The sequence below is a fragment of the Crocuta crocuta genome, unplaced genomic scaffold, assembly GCF_008692635.1.
Source record: "Crocuta crocuta isolate KB4526 unplaced genomic scaffold, BGI_CrCroc_1.0 scaffold116, whole genome shotgun sequence".
Lineage (NCBI taxonomy): Eukaryota > Metazoa > Chordata > Mammalia > Carnivora > Hyaenidae > Crocuta > Crocuta crocuta.
The window spans coordinates 4,234,484-4,255,036 of record NW_027531562.1 but is presented as its reverse complement, the minus strand read 5'-3'; the positions used below and the strand labels follow the sequence as shown (position 1 = coordinate 4,255,036).

At 37.8% G+C, this 20,553-nt stretch overlaps 1 protein-coding gene and 1 pseudogene across 1 annotated transcript in view; one reads left to right on the top strand and one right to left on the bottom strand.

Annotated features, from left to right (window-relative positions):
• Nucleotides 1-20,553, bottom strand: part of PRKD1 (protein kinase D1) — a 319,505-nt gene that overhangs the window by 193,817 nt on the left and 105,135 nt on the right. The gene's annotated exons all lie outside the window — the stretch shown is intronic.
• LOC144238836 (U6 spliceosomal RNA) lies at nt 17,256-17,356 on the top strand (annotated as a pseudogene).

The window sequence follows — 20,553 nt, the reverse complement described above, 5'->3', positions numbered from 1 at the left end:
TTAGGGTAGCCTTTTTTGGCCTATTTCTTTCATTCCCCTTCTATATATAGATTGTTAGATATTTATAATCACCATGGAGATAAAATGCTGCACATTGATTTACTTATTTATTCTAAACATTGTTGTTTATCAATCTACATTACATCTTCATAAATCAATATTTTAAAAAACACACTTCTCTGCCTCTTCACTGTATTTTATTTTGTTATCATTTTCTTGAAGAAAAGTGTCAGAAATAGAAGCCAAATGAAAGAATCAAAAAATGACCACATTTGTAGCCCTCCCAATGTAATGACAAATTCTTCCAATTTATCATTGTGTGAATTTGCTCATGTCCCTATAGACTCACTTAAGATGGATTTATAACTTTATTTATTTAACAATTTAGCAGATAGACAGTGGTATGCACACTAATTTACACTTCTATAATATTACTTAGTTGAACACGTTTCCTTTCCACTTTGATATTTCTGTTTTCATTTATATGACATGTATTTTTGAAATGTATTTTCATTCTCTGAATATCATTCTTTGAATATCACTCTTATACATTTTCATTAATTCTCAAAATGACATCCCATATCAATTTTCTAGTCATCAAATGTATAAACAGTTCACCATACCATTAAATTTATTGAGAATATGAAATAACATCTGGTGAGGATATGGAGAAAAGAAAACCCTCATGCACTCTTGGTGGGAATTTAAATTGGTGCAGGGACTATGAAAAACAGTATGGAGGTTCCTGAAAAAAATTAAAAATAAAACTACCATATGATCCAGTAATTGCACTACAGGGTATTTACCCAAAGAAAACAAAAACACGAATTCAAAGAGATATATGCACCCCTATATTCACTGCAGCGTTATTTACAATAGCCAATATATGGTAGCAACCCACATATCCATTGAATGAATGGATAAATATGTGACATATATACATAGTGGAACACTACTCAGCCATAAAAAGAAGTATACTAAGTGACACAAGTCAGACACAGAAAGGCAAATCCTATATGCCTTCACTTACATGTGGAATGCAAAAACAAAACAAATCAACAAAAGAAAAACAGATCCATAGATACAGGGAACAAAACTGATGATTGTCAGAGCAGAGGTCGGTGGGAAGGTGGGCAAAAGAGGTGAAAAGGATTAAGAGGTACAAATGGCCAATTACAAAAAATAAGTCACAGGGACATAAAGTACAGCATACAGAAAATAGTTAATTAATAATAAACTATGTATGGTGACAAATGGTACCTAGACTTACTGGGGTAGCCATTCTGCAAATGTATATAAACATGAAATCACTAGGTTGTACACCTGAAACTAATATAATTTTGTATGTCAATTACCTGCAAATAACATTTTTAAAAATTTATTGAGAATCTAAATATAAAAAGCCATTAAATGTCACCACTTTGCACTTGTCCTTTGTTTTTCTTCTATATTATATGTATTTTACAAATATGCATATATTTAATTATTTTTAATCTATTTGACATAGTAAATATGTCTTCCTATTTTTGAACCACATGAGATACAGAAAAAGTTTATCCACCTCTATATTCTTACCTCAGTTTTGCAACACTGTGTATTAAATAACTCATGTTCCCATTATATTCTCATCTAAGTTTCATATAATAAATTCTAAAAAACAATTCTGGAAACTTTGTCCTTTGTTTTTTTTAAATGTTTTATTTATTTATGAGAGAAGAGACAGCGTGAGCAGGGGAAGGTCAGAGAGAGAGGAAGATACAGAATCTGAAACAGCCTCCAGACTCCAAGCTAGCTGTCAGCACAGAGCCGGACGCGGGGCTCGAACCCACAAACCGTGAGATCATGACCTGAGCCGGAGTTGGACACTTAACTGACTGAGCCACCCCGGCACCCCTCTTTGTCCTTTCTTCACCATGAGCAGTAATAGTGTAACTTAAGAAAGGGTATACATTATGGTGACTTTATGTTTGAAATGAAGCTGTCTGAAACCATTTTCAAATCAGAGATCTTTTCCAGTGGGAAATTACTGCACAACTGACCAACTAGGTAAGAATGATAAATATGATAATTTGGAATACTGCCAAACTCTAGGTATTAAAACCATCATTTAAGATACTTAGCAGAATACAAAATGTTCTAGGATGTTCATTAGTATCATTTTACACATTTAAAGGCTAACAATATAAGCAGTATGCTGTGAACTGCATATTTAAGTTATAAAATTCAACTTATGACTTGGTTAAAACAGTTAACTTTTTATTTGTAGATGAGCAAAAAGAACAAGATTTACAAAAGAAGACAAGTAAAACAAACATAATTTACTAAAATCATTTTCAATGTGTTAGCTGGTCATTAGTATGTGTGTCTCTTACTTAATTATAAATGCTACACTCTTCTTTCATCTATTGATATATAAATAACAGTGATATGCATATTTGTAACACTTCTAAGCAAGCAAATGATTTCTCTGGCTAAATGATATCTCCCAATAGGATTACATGGTATATTATGTTGGCATGAATTAGTTTGTTAGGTAAATAACCTTAAATATGAAATAGCAATCAACAAGTATGCATAGAAATCACTTAAACGTGTATGATGTGCTTTCCTGAATTGAGTGATTCTAGTTTGTATATCTGAAACAAATTCCCCAACTCCTGAATAGGGAAATTAAAATGAATGTTTAATTACAACAATATCCAAGTTTTTAAATTGCATCTTTATTTATCATCTTATGGATGGCTTTTTCTTTTGGGTGGAAGATGCAGAAGTGGTCTATTAAAATTTCTGGATGTAGAGCCAGAAATTCCTACAACTTGTAAAATAGGAAAATTGAATGTTTGGGAGAAAGTTCTGGGATAAAGACATCAATTTGGCCTTCATCAGCCTATAAATGAGACTAAATGAGATCTCCAGTAGTAAGTGCAAATAGAGAAGAGAAGTCTAAAGAAAGAGTGACAAGTGAGTCACGAGCATCCAGGGAGATGTGCTGGCTCCACTGGGCAGGTCAGGTGAGATGAAGACCAAACAATGACCGATGGATACAGGAACCTGGACGTCACTGTTGAACCTAATCAGATCGCTGATGGAGTGGTACGAACAAAAAGTGTGATTAAAGTATGTTTAAGAGATACCAAAAGGAGAAGCAGAGACAAGTATCGACTTGGGGAGTTTCAATGCCAAGGGCAAAAAACAATGACTGCAAAAGCAAGAGAGGTGAAGAAGCAAGAGGGTTTTTTTTTTTTTTTTATTGTTTCTGTAAGTGAAAAATTGTAACAATTAATTGTTTATAAAGTTCCCAAACAACATATTCCCCTAATTCAATCAAAGGCTCTCATGAGACAAAGCCATTGAGAAATAATGACCTGAACTAAATGGGGAGAAATACTTTTGTCTAGAAAACCTGATCCTCAATCAGGACAGTCCTATTTTCAAAGAGATTATAACATAAAGATATTCTAATTCATAAAAAACAACAATTTTTCTTTTCCCTTTCTTAAATGATACTAGGGTAATGGGTAATCCCCTGATGGTCACTATTCCAAGAATAGGTAAGAAAGCAAAGCTGTATCAGGTGGTCTTTTAGGAAGGATATCAGTAAACAAATTTTATGTAAGTAGTGGATAAATATCTCCTTGGTATGTATTCCCTGGTCAAATGCCGTGAATTTAATTCAACAGAATAGAGCTGTAGGGATGCTGTTATTATCACCAGTTCAATTTAATGTTCAAAATGGGCTCTGAAAGGAATGGTTTAACTATCTGAAGTATCCGAATTGTACTGTGAGAGTACGTAATGTATGTAAATATGACCTCATCCTGCTTTAGCCACATTAGGGAACAGGTTTCTCAGAACACCTAAAACTTTCATAAGAGGCCATTCTACATGAACCAGAACGGGTAATTCAAATGGTATAGACCCTTTGTCCCACTGAGCCCAGGAATCTCCACACCACTTCAAGAGCAGCAGGTCACATTAGCCCTCTTGCACCTCCTCCCCACTCTGCCCAGGTTCCACACCCTAGGCCTGGGGATCATAAGCAGGAAGAGGTTGCAATTGTACTACCACTAGCTTTGCATTTCCTTGAAGAAACAAACGCAGCTTTGAGGTAATCACTGGTTAATACCAAAATCCAGGTGACGTAGAAACACCAAACCTTACACAAAAATTTAAGTGGAGCTCAACCAATTCACTTGACAGTAACAGAGACATTTAATCAGGTACAACTGTAACTACAGAACTAAGTATCATCCAAATCTCACCTCACATTAATACTTGAGGCATTCCAGAAACCGGCATGAAGATGTATGCATGCTTAAATACGGAGCGTTGTCCTCAGCACATTTCCAAGTTGGTATGTTAAGAAAATGTCAACAGAAAATTTAATTTAATTAAAATGGACAAATATCAGCTTTTCCCTCTTGGAAAATTTCATCTCTGAAGACATGTCTGAAATGAAAACTTGCCCCTATAATTTTTTTCTTTGAGAATTGCACTTTCCTGACAGCAATATGCAGTTCCACGCAGTTACACCCACTTGCCACTGCTTTTCAGACTTATGTAGCAGAAGCGCCACCAAAATACACATACATATTCATAAGCTGTCTGAAGCATTAATTTCACACATGGCAATGTACACTCGCATCTGTGGTTGGAGCTTCTAATTTGCAAAAGCAAATATAATGTGTCTAAAAATCTTGATGAGTGAGTCTTTCAAATTCAAGCCCAGAACATTAGGGATCCACATATACATAATTTCAAGCAGCAATAGGCTTAAGTTTTCTGACTACCTAATATAATTCTCTCCAAGTCAGAGTGTCACTATATGAATATGATTATTGCCAATGCTAATTTCTCTCATTTACTTCTTATCTGTATTTCAGGTTATAAATATTCATCACCAAAGTCCTCTGGTAGGGTCTCCTTCCACTGGTGAAAACTAAATTTCACTTGCTATGATATATATCTATTTTCTCCAATTCTAATTTATGATATGGCTAAGAAAAGTGGCTTGTGATATCCTTTCAACATAAAGAAATAATAGCCCACTCTTTTTGCAGTGTGCAGTGGTCTAGTGGTTGAAATACTGACAATAAAATATTCAAATCATCCTTCACATCACTGATTCTTTTTCATTTTTTTCTTCCTTTTTTAATAATTTCACCAGTAGGTGAGCTTACCTACCGCCTCTGCCCTTGACATCTAATTCTGCTTCAGTACCACGTCCCTTTTACTCTTCTTTCTTGGGTGGGGGTATCTCCATGATGTGGCAGCTGCTTACGCCAAGAAAAGCCCTGGTGTTCTAATTCATGACTTTAAAGCACAGGAATTTGCACGTAAGTGTTTCACAAATAAAGAACTGAAGGACTGGCATCAACCTAAAAGTACACCAACAGTTTGCAAGAACTGGAGTTGCAGACTTGCTAATTTCTTGGCAAATTTCAATATGATAAAAGTCATCAAAAGGTGAAAACCTCAATTACACAAGTAATTGTTTTAACATGGTTAAACACGTGACATGTTAATGAAGTGACTTCGTAAATGTTGGTGAGAGAAAACAAACTGCTTCTCCACAAATATTTCGGAAAAGATGACAAATTCCTTTGCTCGGATTTCAATTTCTTGTTCATTTGTGTCGATTTTATTACTCATGCTGGTGGTTCAAAACAAACACCTGAAATTGCTCAGGGTTTCCTGAGGAAAGCCTATTGCCATATTTGGAGGTTTGTTTATGGTAGTTATTTTCTCTTCCTAAAGGCTGCAGTAGCAAGATTAAAAATGCTTAATAAAGAATCTTGCAAATGATCAAAAAATGTTTAGTAGCCACACAAATTTGTCAGCACTGCACTCTGTCACAGAGGGGCTTCACAAGAGGCTATTCACCTACAAATATATGTATCTTCCGGAAAGACCTAAACTATTCACAGTAGATACTCATTACTTATGGCTTCCGTATTTGTGAATTCACCTACTGGCTAAAATGTATATGTAACCCCCAAATCAATATCCCCAGTGCTTTCAGGGTCATTCACAGACATTTCTGGGTCATTCACAGAGTGGCAAAATTTCTGTGTTACCCAACATGCACATCCCCAGCTGACACGTTCCTTCTTTTTCAGGCCTCATACTGTAAACAAATGTACTTTGCTTAGTCTATTAAGTGCCACCTTTTCTATACTTTGTGTTTCTTTTTGGTGATTTTGTTATTCAAAATGGTCTCCAAGCATAATACTGAAGTGCTGTCTAGTGTTCCTATGTGTAAGAAAGGTGTAACGAGCCTTATGGAGGAAATGGCGTGGGTTAGATCAAGCACGTGTGATAGTACCTTTGGCCATGAATATATTAAGCAACAAGTCTTTAAACAGAAATACACAGGGGCACCTGGGTGGCTCAGTCAGTTAAGCGCCCAACTTCGGCTCAGGTCATGATCTCAAGGTTCATGAGTTTGAGTCCCCCATCAGACTCTGTGCTGACAGCTCAGAGCCTGGAACCTGGTTCACATTCTGTGTCTCCCTCTCTCTCTGCCCTTCCCCCAGTCATGCTGTCTCTCTCTGTCTCTCAAAAATAAATATTAAAAAAAATTTAATAGACATAAATACACATAAGCAGGATTATGTATTGATCAGCAGACAAAAATGTGACCAGAGGTTTGCAGGAACCAACCATGTGTTTCCCACAGAAGCAATGAATGGTTCATTATTTGTTAATTCAGTGTTTGAAGTGGCTTTGTAGAACATTACTACCACGAACTGTGTATTTCCTACCGATTTCAATGTGCTATACCATCCCAAGGAAGCAGCAGGGGAGTAAAGCAGAGTAATAGTCACATTTGTCTAAAACTTTGATCCTAGATTTGGTCAATTTTTATTAAATGAAAGTCTGTATTTTAGAATTTGGGGCTTATTAGAATATTATCTTTGATTTATAGTAAACATAGAAACAGAAAACTTAAAGTCTATGGACTGACCATAATGACTTTGGGTCTAACAATGAAATTACTTTTCTATTGCAATCCTAAACTCACTACTCATTTTTCTTTTCAATGTCTTCTTGTTTAGAAAGACCATGTCTCAGGAGAATATATTATTTGCTGTGCCTTATAAAACCCAGTGAGCCTCGGTGGCTCAATCAAGTTAAGTATCTGACTCTTAATTTCAGTTCAGGTCATGATCTCAGTTTGTGGGATGAAGCCCCACATCTGGCTCTGCACTGATAGTGTGTAACCTGCTTGAGATTCTCTCCCTCTCTCTCTGCCTCTCCCCTGCTTCTTCTTCTCTCTCTCTCTCCCTTAAAAATAAACATTAAAAAATATTTAAAGAAACCCTAACATAAAATTGTGAACACTACAAAATCTACATATAGACAAATGCCAACTTCAAATAGAAGGGAAAAAAAAAAACAGGTTTGTTTTTGTTGTTGTCATTGATGGATCTTCTTGAAAGAAACTCTTTACCAAATGTATAAATCTTTCCCTGAACAGATATCACATGAATATCTTCAGGTTGTTTCTCTCTGTTTCAGTCACTTTAGGAAAACAATCTAATTCCTCATCCCTTTCCTTCCCTCTCCACACTTACTCCCTATCTGATTAAGACCACTGGTACCAACTGTACCTATTTTTTAAAAGTTACTGTATGCCATATAGATTTTAAATTTAATACATTGTTTTAAGGGGTGCCTGGGTGGTTCAATCAGTTAAGTATACAACTTCGGCTCACAAACCCCACAGTTCATGAGTTCAAGTTTCACATCTGGCTGTGTGTTGACAGTTCAGAGCCTGGAGCCTGCCTCAGATTCTGTATCTCCCTCTCTGTCCCTCCCCTGCTTGTGCAAAAATAAATAAACATTAAAAAGTTAAAAACCATTGTTTTAATTTGAAAATTTAAGATAATGCTATAATAAACACTTTGTGTATAATACTTCTGTCAATTTAATTGTCAGAAATTATGTCAACCAGCCAACCAATCTTTGTTTCCAGAGGAACAAAACCCAACTGTGTGGTATGTGTGTTTATATATAAATAAATGGCTCATGTGAATGCAGAGGCTCTCACACTTTGCTTCCAAAATCAAAGGGCCAACAGGCAAGCTGGAAATTCAGGCAGGAGTTGATGCTGCATTCTTTTTTTTTTTTTTTTTTTTTTTAAGATTTTACTTTCAAGTAATCTCTACACACATGGGGCTCAAACTCAAAACCCTAAGATCAAGACTCACATGCTCTACTGACTGAACCAGCCAGGAACCCAGGTAACATTTCTTCTCAATTTTTTGCTCTTATGACCTTCAATTGCTTGGGTGAGACCCACCTACATTATTATTTAAAATTAATTTGTTGTAGATGTAAATTACAACTACAATATACCTTCATAGCAATATTGAGATTAGTGTTGAACCAACAACTAGATACCACAGCCTAACCACAATGGCAATTAACTATCATGGTACCTTAAACCATAAAGGTGCTTCCAATGAACACCAGTAAACAATAGGGAAAAACAAACTGAAGCAACAGTGCTGAGCTTAAATCCCAGCTGTTTAACAAACTGTGTGATTTTAAGGAAGTCACTTTTCTTCTCTGAACCTCAGCATGTTTATTTGCAAAAAAAAAAAAAAAGGGGGGGGGAATAGTATTCATAATTAGTTTTTGTTGGTATTGTATGGATTTGACAAAGAACTTAGGGCAGTCAGTGAGTAGTAGTACTATATTATTAGTGTCCATGTGTTTTATAACTGATTAGCCGGCATCAATATATTCCCAGTATATAGTAGGTATCTCATAAATGTGTGTGGAAGAAACAAAGGAAAGAAGGAAGAGAGGGAGGGAAGGGAGAGAAGTGAGTGAGGGAAAAAGAATGAAGGAAGGACAGGGGAAAAAAAAGAATAAATAAGGAAATGAAGGAATGAATGTCAAAGTTCACTTTAAGAAAGAACAAGGTCATCATATTTAAGACTAGAGAAAATATAAATGACAATAAAAAAAATAGTCCCTGCTTTCAAGCAATTTAGACCTGACATAGCAAATAAGGCAGTTTGCAAATAACCATAATATGAATAAGAAACAGATGCAGAAGTGACTGCACATGATGCATAAAGCCATTTAAGAATTCTGGTGTAAGTTCAAACACATGAAACCATGAGGGTCAAAACCAAACACATGATGTATGACATCTTCCATCCAAAGACACCACTGTAGATGGATCTAAATGTGATTCTGTAGACCTGGATTACCTTCCAAATTAATTGGTAAGGATAGAGTGTTGCTAAACTTAAAAAAAAAAAAGGATGTAACAAAGTGACATCTTTAGAATGACACTATTGGAATGGAACATGTAAAGGAGAACTGTAACTCAGTCAGTTGGAATGATGAATAAGGGATCAGAACCTGAAGATCCACTATTGTTTATATCAAATTATCTAAGGAAAAGAACCTTATCAGGTGACCCAATAAGGCAATGAGGTTTTCCCACAACCTAGATGGAATATCCTTCAAGACCAACCAATTCCTTATGTTTCAACTCTGGGCGGGTTCAGCAACTCTCCAGTTACAGATTCTGCTTTGCCGATGTCTTGTGGTGGATCATTCACCGTGAACTGGTAAACAGGCATTCTCGTTCATAAAATTTTTTTGTGTTTTATTGTAAGGGTTTGTCCTCTAGGAACTATAGCGACTCTGGTTGGAAAGAATAAAGGTTTGGAGCTTAAAATGAGAGCACCAAAAACTGCACCTCAAGGAAGCAGTTATGTGACAGGCCTATTTGACAGGCCACGCCATGACTGCCCTCTCTGTAGTCCTGCCCAGTGTCGGTCTTTGAGTCATATCTGTATGTTGAAAGCTGAAAGGATCCAACAACTTCAGTATGAAGACAGAAAACAGGGTGTATTTTACTAGGCAGAAATACTAGGAGGAAACACAACCTGCATACTGATTAGAACAGTCCAGTTTTGATGTCCATACACAGAAAGATTGAACAAGAAAATTGTAAACTGGCCATTTGGAGTAAGTAACCATAGTGGAAAATGGGTTTTTTTGGTAGTTTTTTTTGGTTTTTTGGTTTTTATGGGCACTAGGAAGCCACCAAGTTTTGATTTTTCTTGAGCTGGTAAATATCAAAATAGTAACTATATTGGCATAATTAACTTGTTAAGAGCATAGCAGGTATCTTTGAGGAGGGAGTAACTGGCCCATGAAGTTTACTGCAAGAATCTACATATGAGGTAATAATAATCCAAGCCGGGAAGAGGATTGTTGAAAGAAAAACAGAGGATGTGAAGGTGAGACCCTCAGGAAAAGACAATCATTAGAATTCACTGAATATCTGCTAATGAATGGATCAAGAAGATGTGGTTTATCTATACAACGGAATACTACTTGGCAATAAGAAAGAATGAAATCATGCCATTTGCAGCAAGGTGGATGGAACCAGAAGGTATTATGCTGAGTGAAATAAGTCAGTCAGAGAAGGACAGATACCATGTTTTCACTCATAAGTGGAACGTGAGAAACTTAACAGAAGACCATAGGGGAAGGTAAGGGGGGAAAACAGTCACAAACAGAGGAAGAGGGGGGCAAACCATAAGGGACTCTTAAATACACAGAACAAACTGAGGGTTGACAGGGGTGGGGGAGAGGGGAAATGGGTGATGGGCATTGAGGAGGGCACTTGTTGGGATGAGCACTGGGTGTGGTATGTAAGCCAATTTGACAACAAATTATATATATAAAAAAATTCACTGAACATCTGATTGGATGTGGTCCAGGTAGGGGACCTGGAAAGGGTGATGCGTACTCCATGGTTACGGGTACAGAGTTCAAAAAGTAACACTGAGAGAAATACACATGCCACAGAAAAAAGCAGATACAGGGTAGCAGGAAACACAAGAGGCTGAGACAGACAATTGGAATTCGGCCTTAAATAATGATCCCAGGTGCAGGCGTTAAATAGTGATATTAAGAGATTCAAACAAGTAATGTAAAATGATGTTTAAAAGTTATGTAACAGCATATCAGTAACTTTTTTAAAAAGAAAAGAAGATATGTAAACACAAATATTAAGAAGAAAAAAGCAATATCAAAATATACTAATTAATCCTGGAAGTTTTCATGAAAGAAAAGAGTTTGAGCTATATTTTAACCTGTAATATAAAAATAAGATCAAAAAAAGAAAACTGCCTTTTCAGTGGTGACATAACATGGAAAGAAATGACACTGAATATTTATTAAGCAAGTGTATTTATTAATACTATATATACTAAAGATTTTTCTAAGTGAAAATAAAAATACCATATATTTACATATAATGATACAGATTTCTTATTTTTAAAACAAGCTGAATCTCAAATTTTCCACAGATCTTTTTCTTTCATGGTTATACACAAATTTTGCAAATTTAATAATTAGGCATATAATGAATTTCTACTAATATGTAACATACAAATTATTGTTAATAAGTATACTGCTTCTTCTGTTTCCCTTCACTTAAAACTATTAGCAAAGTATCAGTGGAAAGCTTCATTACAAATCATGAGCAAATTGACCCCAGATTTTAAGGACTACTACATCTAAATGGTAGAAATATTATGTTTGTTTTACAACTGAAGCAATATATAAAGTAATGTGTTAGTTATTTAAAGGTAATATTTGATACTCTGGTTTCTCTTCAGATCGCATAAATCTTTCGCCTTTTAAAGGTAATATGTTTCTGACTGAGAAACTGTGAGAGAGCTCACAGTCCTAAGACAGAAATAGAGTGACATAAACTGCACTATGGCATATATAATGGTTTTCTCTGACAAGTTGGCTAGACTGCAGTACTCAGTTATTTGATCAAACACTAATATAAATGTGGCTTTAAAGGTATTTTAGAGATGTGGTTAATATCTACAATCACTTGACTTTAAGTAAGGAGATCACCTTCAATAATCTGGGTAGCTCTCGTCCAATGAGTCAAAAGATCAGAAAAGCAAAATGAAGGTTTCCCTTAGGAAGATGAAATTATGCCTCATGACTGCAGTACCAGTTCTCTGCCTTTTGGATTCCAGACTTAACAGTCCCTCATTCACATAAGCCCATTCTTTGAAATCAACTTTTTTCTACATGTCCCCACACTCCCCCCAACCACACCCACAACCATATTCTATTGGTTCTGTTTCTCTGGAAAACCCTCACTAATCCAACATCATAAATGCCATGGAAGAAGTACGAACACACAAAGTAAACAACCTGTGGGGTTAGAGAAGGTTCCACACACACGGTATCATTGGACTGCATCTTGAAGCTATGACACCAGGCAGAGAAGGGAGCACCACAAGAAGGGGCTGTAATGTCATGCAGGTTAGTGGAACCGGGATGGAGAGAAGTCCACAGGCTTGAGAAAGCATAAAGCATTCAGAAGATGCCAAGTATTTTTCCAGGTTGAGTAGAGAACTCTAGGCACACATAGGAAATGGTCAGAAGCTCTGTCTTGATGAGTCGTGCTCTGTCCAGGGGCTGATGGGAAGCACCATGGAATTTTCAGTAAGGAAGAGACACGATCTGAATTACATTTTAGGAAGATTACTTTAATGTTTTTTTTTTTTAAATTTATTTCTGAAAGAGAGAGAGAGAGAGCGTGAGCAGGGGAGGGTCAGAGAGAGAAGGAAATAAAGAATCCGAAGCAGGCTCCAGGCTCTGAGCTGTCAGCACAGAGCCCGACGCAGGGTTCGAACCCACAAACCGTGAGATCATGACCTGAGCCAAAGTCAGACGCTTAACCAACTGAGCCACCCAGGCGCCACAGCAAGATTACTTTAGTAAGGCAAAGTATGGAAGACAGGTGATACCAGTCTTTTATTTCTGTTGTATCTCTTTATGAAAAGGCAATAAATGTTATGGAAACTCCAGTAAAGTCTATTTTTTAAATTAATAGTTATGGTTGCAATTATGAAGAACACATGGTAGCTGAGGGAGCTGAATGAGTTAATACACTCCATTTAGTGGTTCCTAAGTCCAAATTCAATCTAGCAAGCTGAGTCTTCCCTCTGCACAACGACAACCTGGAGATTGTCCAAATGTTCCACTTACCCATAAAGACAGAGGTATGCAAAAGGTAAGGCAACAATCTAACAACACTACTGTACATGGTTTGTAAAACTGAATTGTCCAAAAAGCTAAATTCTTCACCTAATAATCTAGCATTTTAGGTCCTGTCTTGATATCCGACAGAGGTACCAAGAATAATACTAGCCTGACCCTTCTGTATGTGATCTACCCTTTAAACATAATCAGTGCCTTCCCTTACCAGAACCTTCTTTCAACAAAGTAATATTCAGAGAACACATCAAGAACACCAGACTGTTAGAGAGGACCTAACCAGTACTAGAAGCCCAAATGTGCTTCTTTGTGCTACCCTCCCTATCCTCAATTCCAGCTAAGAAAATGCATCCTAATTTTTAAAACAGAGTTACCACAGCAACAAAGTGAACAGTTAAAAAGCAATGAACTTAATCAATGCAAGTCATTGTTGGAAAGATTATCCCTTGAGACAAATCTCTCACGGCTAAGATTATTGCTATTTATCTGAAGTGTTTTCTGAAAAGGTAAGAATGACTGACTGAGGGATTGAGATCAATGAGGTAGAGTTTTTTTTTTTTTCTTTTCAATGAGCTAAAGCTCCCAGTAGACCTAAGCTACACTTTTAATCATGGCATTAATCGATAACAATTACACCCAAGAGAATGCCAATATAGGTTTTCTAGGAAATCACATAGGGTTTAAAGTGCTGTGCTTGTAGAAGTAGTCAATATCATATATTGTAAAATAGAATTTAGGTTGATTTTTCCCTATTTCCCTAGAGCAGAATTTAGGTGCTCCAGGCCCAGAAATGTTAGCCTAATGTTTCTCAAACTTATGAATCAGCTTGGGATCTCACTGAAATGCAGATTCTGAATCAGTTGGTCTAGGGTGGGGTCCGAGATCTTTGCTTTTACAAGCTCCCAGGTGATGTCCATGCTGCTGGCCAGCAGACCACACCTGAGGTAGCAGGATGTCAGAAGACATTACTGTGCCATCGGGTGAAAGAGCCAGCAGAAAGGTACGCTGGTGGAAAGATGCTTACAGAAGAGGTGTTTGACCATAAGAGAGATTTTCACCTCAAGCTGCCCTCCTTGGAAAATGACTTGAGAAAATGGTACCACTAGACTTACCTCAAAGAGCAGCATTTTGCAAATGTATTTCAAGGAGCCCCAGTTATCTAGGATATTAATAAGACACTAATAGGTGATCCAGTCACCATATAACTGAGTTAAACAGAAATTAAGTAATAATGGCTAACATTTGTTTAGCACTTACTATGTGCCAAGCATTCTTCTAAGTATGTGATACAAAATTGATTTCATCTGCACAGCAACTTCATGAGGGAGAAACTATACAATCATCCCCATTTCACAGATGTGGAAAAAGGAAGTTCAGTAAGTTCAGGTCCCAAGGCTGGCTGGTGAGTGGTGGAGCCAGGGGGCGGGCCCCGGCAGCTGGCCCCAGAGCACTGTCTCCCATCTCTGGAACAGGAGCACGTTTCCATGCTGATGGGACGTGTGAATCGCTACAAGGTGATGTCACTAGTCTTGTGACCTGCCAATGGATGGGGATACACAAGAGAGAGGAGAGGGGAAAATGTAAATGTTAGGGCAAGATAGGAAAGGAGAACAAGCTAGAGAAGGGAAAATTTAGAAAATGAAGGTAACGTTTAAAGAAAAAACAAATTTATAAGAGTGTGCTGTGAAAATCGAGGCATCACCCACGCAGACGTAGATGCCTGAATGAAGACCAATCTGCTTGGCAAATAAATGCCGGGGAGAGGAAAGCAGGTCAAGTCTGGGATCTCACCAACCACGGGAGGACTTGAACAGTTTATGTGCACCAAATACACTAAAAAGCACTCAAAAGACAACAGAGTCATGATTATTCTTATACTAATTACCTAATTTACAGATTATCTGTGTCCCCTGCTGGGTCTCTTTCTTCTTCCTACAGGATTGTTTGGATATTTTGCTTCTAATTAGCAACTTTGTACGACTGAGTAGGGAGAAGAGAAGACTGTTAAATCAGGGGGTTTCTTGGTTAGTTTTTGTTTGTTTGCTTGTTTTCTTTCTTGGTCTAATTTTGAGATCCAGCAATCAAATCGGGTTGGGAGAGCAAGAGTAGGATGTGACACTAATGATGAAAGTGCAGTCTTATGAATCCTAGATTTCAAGGAACCCTCACTGTCTGTACCTCATGTTGCTAGAGCCAGTCTAAATTATGTAGTCTGAGTTAGAAAACAGCCAGCACGTTATGCAGAGTATACCTCAGGTCAGGCAGAACTATAAACAAAGTAGTTGTTTGGTTAGATGAGCACCGGGAAACAGTTCAGATTGTTCAGACAAGCATTCAAACCAAAACTGACCTCGGAAACTTCTGACATTCACTGATCCCTAAAACAATGTATGTGTGGAGACGCTCATGGAAAACTTGAGCACTAACTGAAATGATAAGAAAAACCTTAACTGGAGACAAGGAACTGACTTTCAGCATCCAGAAATGATCTGATATGTAAATGTATTTACAAGTATAAAAAAAAAAAAGGAGGTGATTTTCTCAAACGAAACAAGAAGGGTTCCATGGCCCCCAAGATTGAAACCTGTCATAACAACTGTATTTACTCTTCATTGCCTCACCCTTGCTAGCATGGCAGCCCAGTATTTATAGGCACCTCCTTCTGGAGGGTTCTAAGGTGAAGCAGTCTAATTTTGTTATGCTAGTACTTCAACCCACATTTACAAACTTTTCAAATGTTTTAATTTTATCTAAATGTTTTCCATCAGCATGTTCCTTTTTACAAGAATCCTTTATTGTTCCAAGACACAAATCATATCCCTTTGAATTCCGGATGAAAACATTTTAGGCCTATTTATGATTGTATTTCAATAGACATGTATACACATGTAAAGCAGCTTCAGTGTTATTTAAAAATACACTTCAATAGGCCTCATTGTGTTGCTATTAGCAAAGCACTTAAGAAAATGTTTCCAGGTGGCAGGCACCTGCTCTGGCTTTGAAACACCAACCTCAAAACCTATAGTCAAGCACCAAAATGGGGAAGAGCAACAAACTATATATTTCAGCACCTAGCGGTTTTGGCAGCTCATTTGGAACTGGTTATTGCCAGCTGGGCATTTTGCCATTTCCTTGAGGCAAAATTAAAGTGGAAGATGCAAGGGTTTTATTGTAATTTTCCACCACATATTTATATCATTATGGGTTTTGTGCTGCTCTAGTCCCCACACAGTCTCACTGAATATCTTCTCATTATGTCACTGAAATTTGAAGCAAATATAGGATGAGGCAGTGAAAACAAGTGGGCACTGTGTATAGTAAATGATTGCTGGAGATAACACTATGCCTATCAGAACGGGCTACATAATTTGCAGGCCCTGTGCAAGATGAAAATGTGGGGCCCCGTGTTCAAAAGGCAGAGGAAAAGTTCCATCAGAGGTAGTAAAATACCAAGATTTTTCCTTTCCTCGGCAGTTTCTCTCTCAAGCTGCCATGGTATTGTTTACTTGCTAGTCAACGTTGTGTGTGACCACCTCAGGCACAAGGTTAACTGCAGAGTGAGTGGAGACCTGGGGTACCAGCCCACATTTGCCCCCATGTGCACACAAACTGCCCACACACTAGATACTGAGCCTCCTCTCCCTCGAGCTTCAGAAGAATGCTGTGTGCAGCTCTGAGGGGAGGGAAGGTCAAGTCCCAAAGGCACACCACCGCAACCCACCCTCAAGAGTACTGCGATTCCCTACACAAGGATATATCAAGTACCTAATTAGGGGTGGCTCAGAAGCTCACCCCACAGAGGCATCATTGTGACACTCTGGAATGGGGACAAAGGCATCAAATGTCCAGTACTGAAATGTCTTGGGCTCTTGCTCTAGAACCCACCACATCTCTGCCAGGTTCAGAAGACACCGCAGTTGTGGGACAGGAGCATGAAGGAAGAGGCTGGGTCCGTGAGGCCCTAGGAAGTGTGGAAGCAAGCAGTGGAAAGCAGAAGACAACCAACCTATCTCAGTCCTGGGGCAGGCTCCATTATCCCACCAGGCTTTACTTACAGAACACAAATTCAAACTTAAGACTAAGGACTTGAAGACAGCAAAGGCAGAGCATTAAATGTGAACTGAATACTCTGGTCACAGGCCCAAGAAGCCAGCCCTGATTCACAAGAAACCCAAGGACATGGGCCTGTACTTACTACTGCAGCATATACACTAAAATTGTACAAGAGATACTAGCATGACCCCTGCCCAAGGATGAGACACAAATTCATTATGTATTCCATATTTTAATCTTATAGAAGAATATAAAACACACACACACACAAATGAGTTACACACAAAACTGGAGAAATCTGAGTAAAACTGGGGAGAGGTGGACTGCATCAATGTCAAGACCCCAGTCCTGATATTCTACTTCAGTTTTGCAAAATGTTACCATTGAGAGAAACCATGTATACTGTATAGGAATTTCTCTGTACTATTTCTCACAATGGTATTTTGTAATAATCTCAATTTTAAAAAGATCCAAGGCCAGGGGTGTCTGGGTGTCTCTGACGATTAAGCTCCCAATTTAAACTCAGGTCATGATCTCAAAGTTTGTGAATTCAAGCCCCTATTGGGCTCTGTGCTGACAGCTCAGAGCCTGGAGCCTGCTTTATATTCTGTGTCTCCCTCTCTCTCTCTTTCCCGCCCCCACTTGTGCACTCGCTCTCTCTCTCTCTCTCAAAAATAAATGTAAAAAAAAAATTTTTTTTAAAGATCCAATGCCTATTAAATGGACAAAAACCAGCATACAGGCCATCATTACCAATATATTCATAACACTAAATTGAATGCAATTTGACTTTGCTATGACATAAAGAACAATTCTTTAAATAACTAGCTTAAATACAAAATCTGCTATCAGCACAAACTGCATCATATACTATCAAGAGAAATGTGTTAAGCTATATTTCTTATTAAAACTTCTCTTACCTACTTAAGATAAAATGAAAACACACAATCTAGAAACTATAAAAATACTCTAGAAACCTAAGTGGTCTATGGAAAAGCATGCCTTTAATCACAAAGCGGGAGTAAGTGTGTACTGAGTAACATGAAATCAACTTACCAACTTTCAAATGCTTATTGCACCGAGAAAGTTGGTTTGGGTACCATTTACAACTGAAAGTATATTTTGAGGCTAGTAGAGTTACTTAATTTTTATATACATAAGACAAAATATCTTGCCTGTCACATGCTAAGAAAATCAAAAGTATAACAGGGAAAATCTGAATTCTCCAGGCTGAGTTCCCAAGGAACTGAGAATTCTGTACTGTTTTTAGGACTGTGCACGTGAGCAAATGCCCAAAGGGGATCAACCTTGTCACAGTCCTAGGGGAAAGGGTGTGCCCATGTCCGTAGGGCCTGGGCAATAGATACTGTTCAAAGGATACCTAATTCTACTCGGACTGTATTAAGTAAGGTAATAGAAGAAACTCACTTAACACCACAGAGCCCAGCACACTGGAAATACTCTAGAGTTATTAGCAATTTATATCAACTATGGCAGCCTGTTTCCACTCTGACCTCTCAAGTGCTTAGCACCAACTCAATATAAATTATGCATCCAATTACTATTTCTGGCTCAGTCAGACAGCATCCGTAGCCAAGATAAACCCACCTTTGGTTCAAGCTAGGACTTTACAGAGACCTGAAGAACTGATTAAACAAAGAGGCTTGGGATCCAAATTAATCTTGCTGCTGCTAACTCTGTACCTCTAGTTAAAACACTGAGCTGTTCATTAGTAAAATGGAATTTGAATTTCAAAGATAAATGAATATTCATTCACTTCGGGAATTACATACTAAGGCATTCAAAAAAATTTGTTGAATGAAAGACTGAATTAATGAATGGATATGTACAGACTTTTTCCCAACCTGGCTGTTTTCTCTTCACTAGCTAAATTCCCTTTCAGCTTCATTTTAGAGTTAAAATATCATAGTAGAAGGGGAGGAACCACAAATAAAACAGCACTTTGCTCACGACCTCACTTGACTGTATCGTGCTGCACCACTACATAATTAATCACTGTCAGCACCAGTCAGATGTGGATATGCCAGCAACTCCGTGTCAGGGTTTGCCAGGTGTGGCAAATTACTGAGTCTTTGTCTAGCCAAGCTGTGAGCCTGGGAGTCTAACAAAAAGCACTTAAGAAATCTCCCGAGGCAGGAGAGCAGTGTTGGCTGCCTATCAATGTCTCCTTGCTCATGGTGTCCTAGTTTTGTTCTGGCGGTCTTAAGTTCCTATGGATTCCTAGGCTCAGGACTGTGCCAGTGTACCAAGAAACTGGGCTTTTCCCTGTCCCATCTGGACCTGCAAGTCCCGACCAGCTTACCTCTAATGTATGCAGGTACCCTAACCAGTCTGCACACCTGACTTTGACACACTTTCTCAAAGGTATATTCAATGCCCTCTCCACTTAGTATAGGCTTGGATCCCAGGCTGGCTGTGTGCCCTCTCAGTGATTCCCTGCTGCTTCCATTGCTGGCACAGCACAAATACAGCTTTGTATCTACTCCACGCAAAAACCCTGTGTCTGTTCTAGTCCATCATTCATTCCTGAGCACTTGAAACTAAGCTAATCACATTTCATGAAATTCAATTAACTACATGCAATAATATTAATGACTAAGCAAAATATAGGATAAGAGCCAACCTGAATTGTGCCACTATATAAGCACTGGAAAGGGTGGCCTAATATTTAAATACACACCCATCTAAAAGAAGACGACAAAAGGTATGGTTGAGCATAGATGATCAATACAAAATGTTTTCTGTTGATTCTTAAGAGCTAGTTTTCTAAAATGTGTCATTCAAATCCGTGGATGCTCTAACTTCCTTGTTCTTCCTCCAAGCTCTATTTCAGATGTTTCTCACTACCTTTAAAGATGAAATGGTACTAAAAATAAGCATCAACTGACCTTTTAATCATCAAAGAAAAACTATCACAGTCAACTGCACAGTCCTATAATATTCAATAATTAATCATGACATGGCAAAACTTCTTTCCAATCTGCTAGTACATCATAGTTAACATGAATACTATAGAGTCTCATGATTTGTATCCTCCCAACATATTTCCACCTCTCCATTCCAGAAATTCAGTCCCTAGAGGGGAACTGTTGAGAGCAAGAATTTAAACATGACAATGAGAGGAGAATCCAAGTGCATAATACAAGCCTTTGGCACAAACTCAGGTCTGAATATGAAAAAAGAAAATACGGAGAAACTGTTTGATAACAACCTAACCATTAATCCAACTTGTACTTCGTTAGAAAGCCTGGAGCCATTTACAGAACCATGCAATGGAATATTCCCTAAGAATTCAACCTGATGCATCATGTAACATCCACTTCTGTAAAGAGTCTCCTCTCAGTTTCCTCCTAGACCATTAACAATGAACGTACTTTAAAAGACTTTAAGTGAATGCAGAGTCCACTGAAC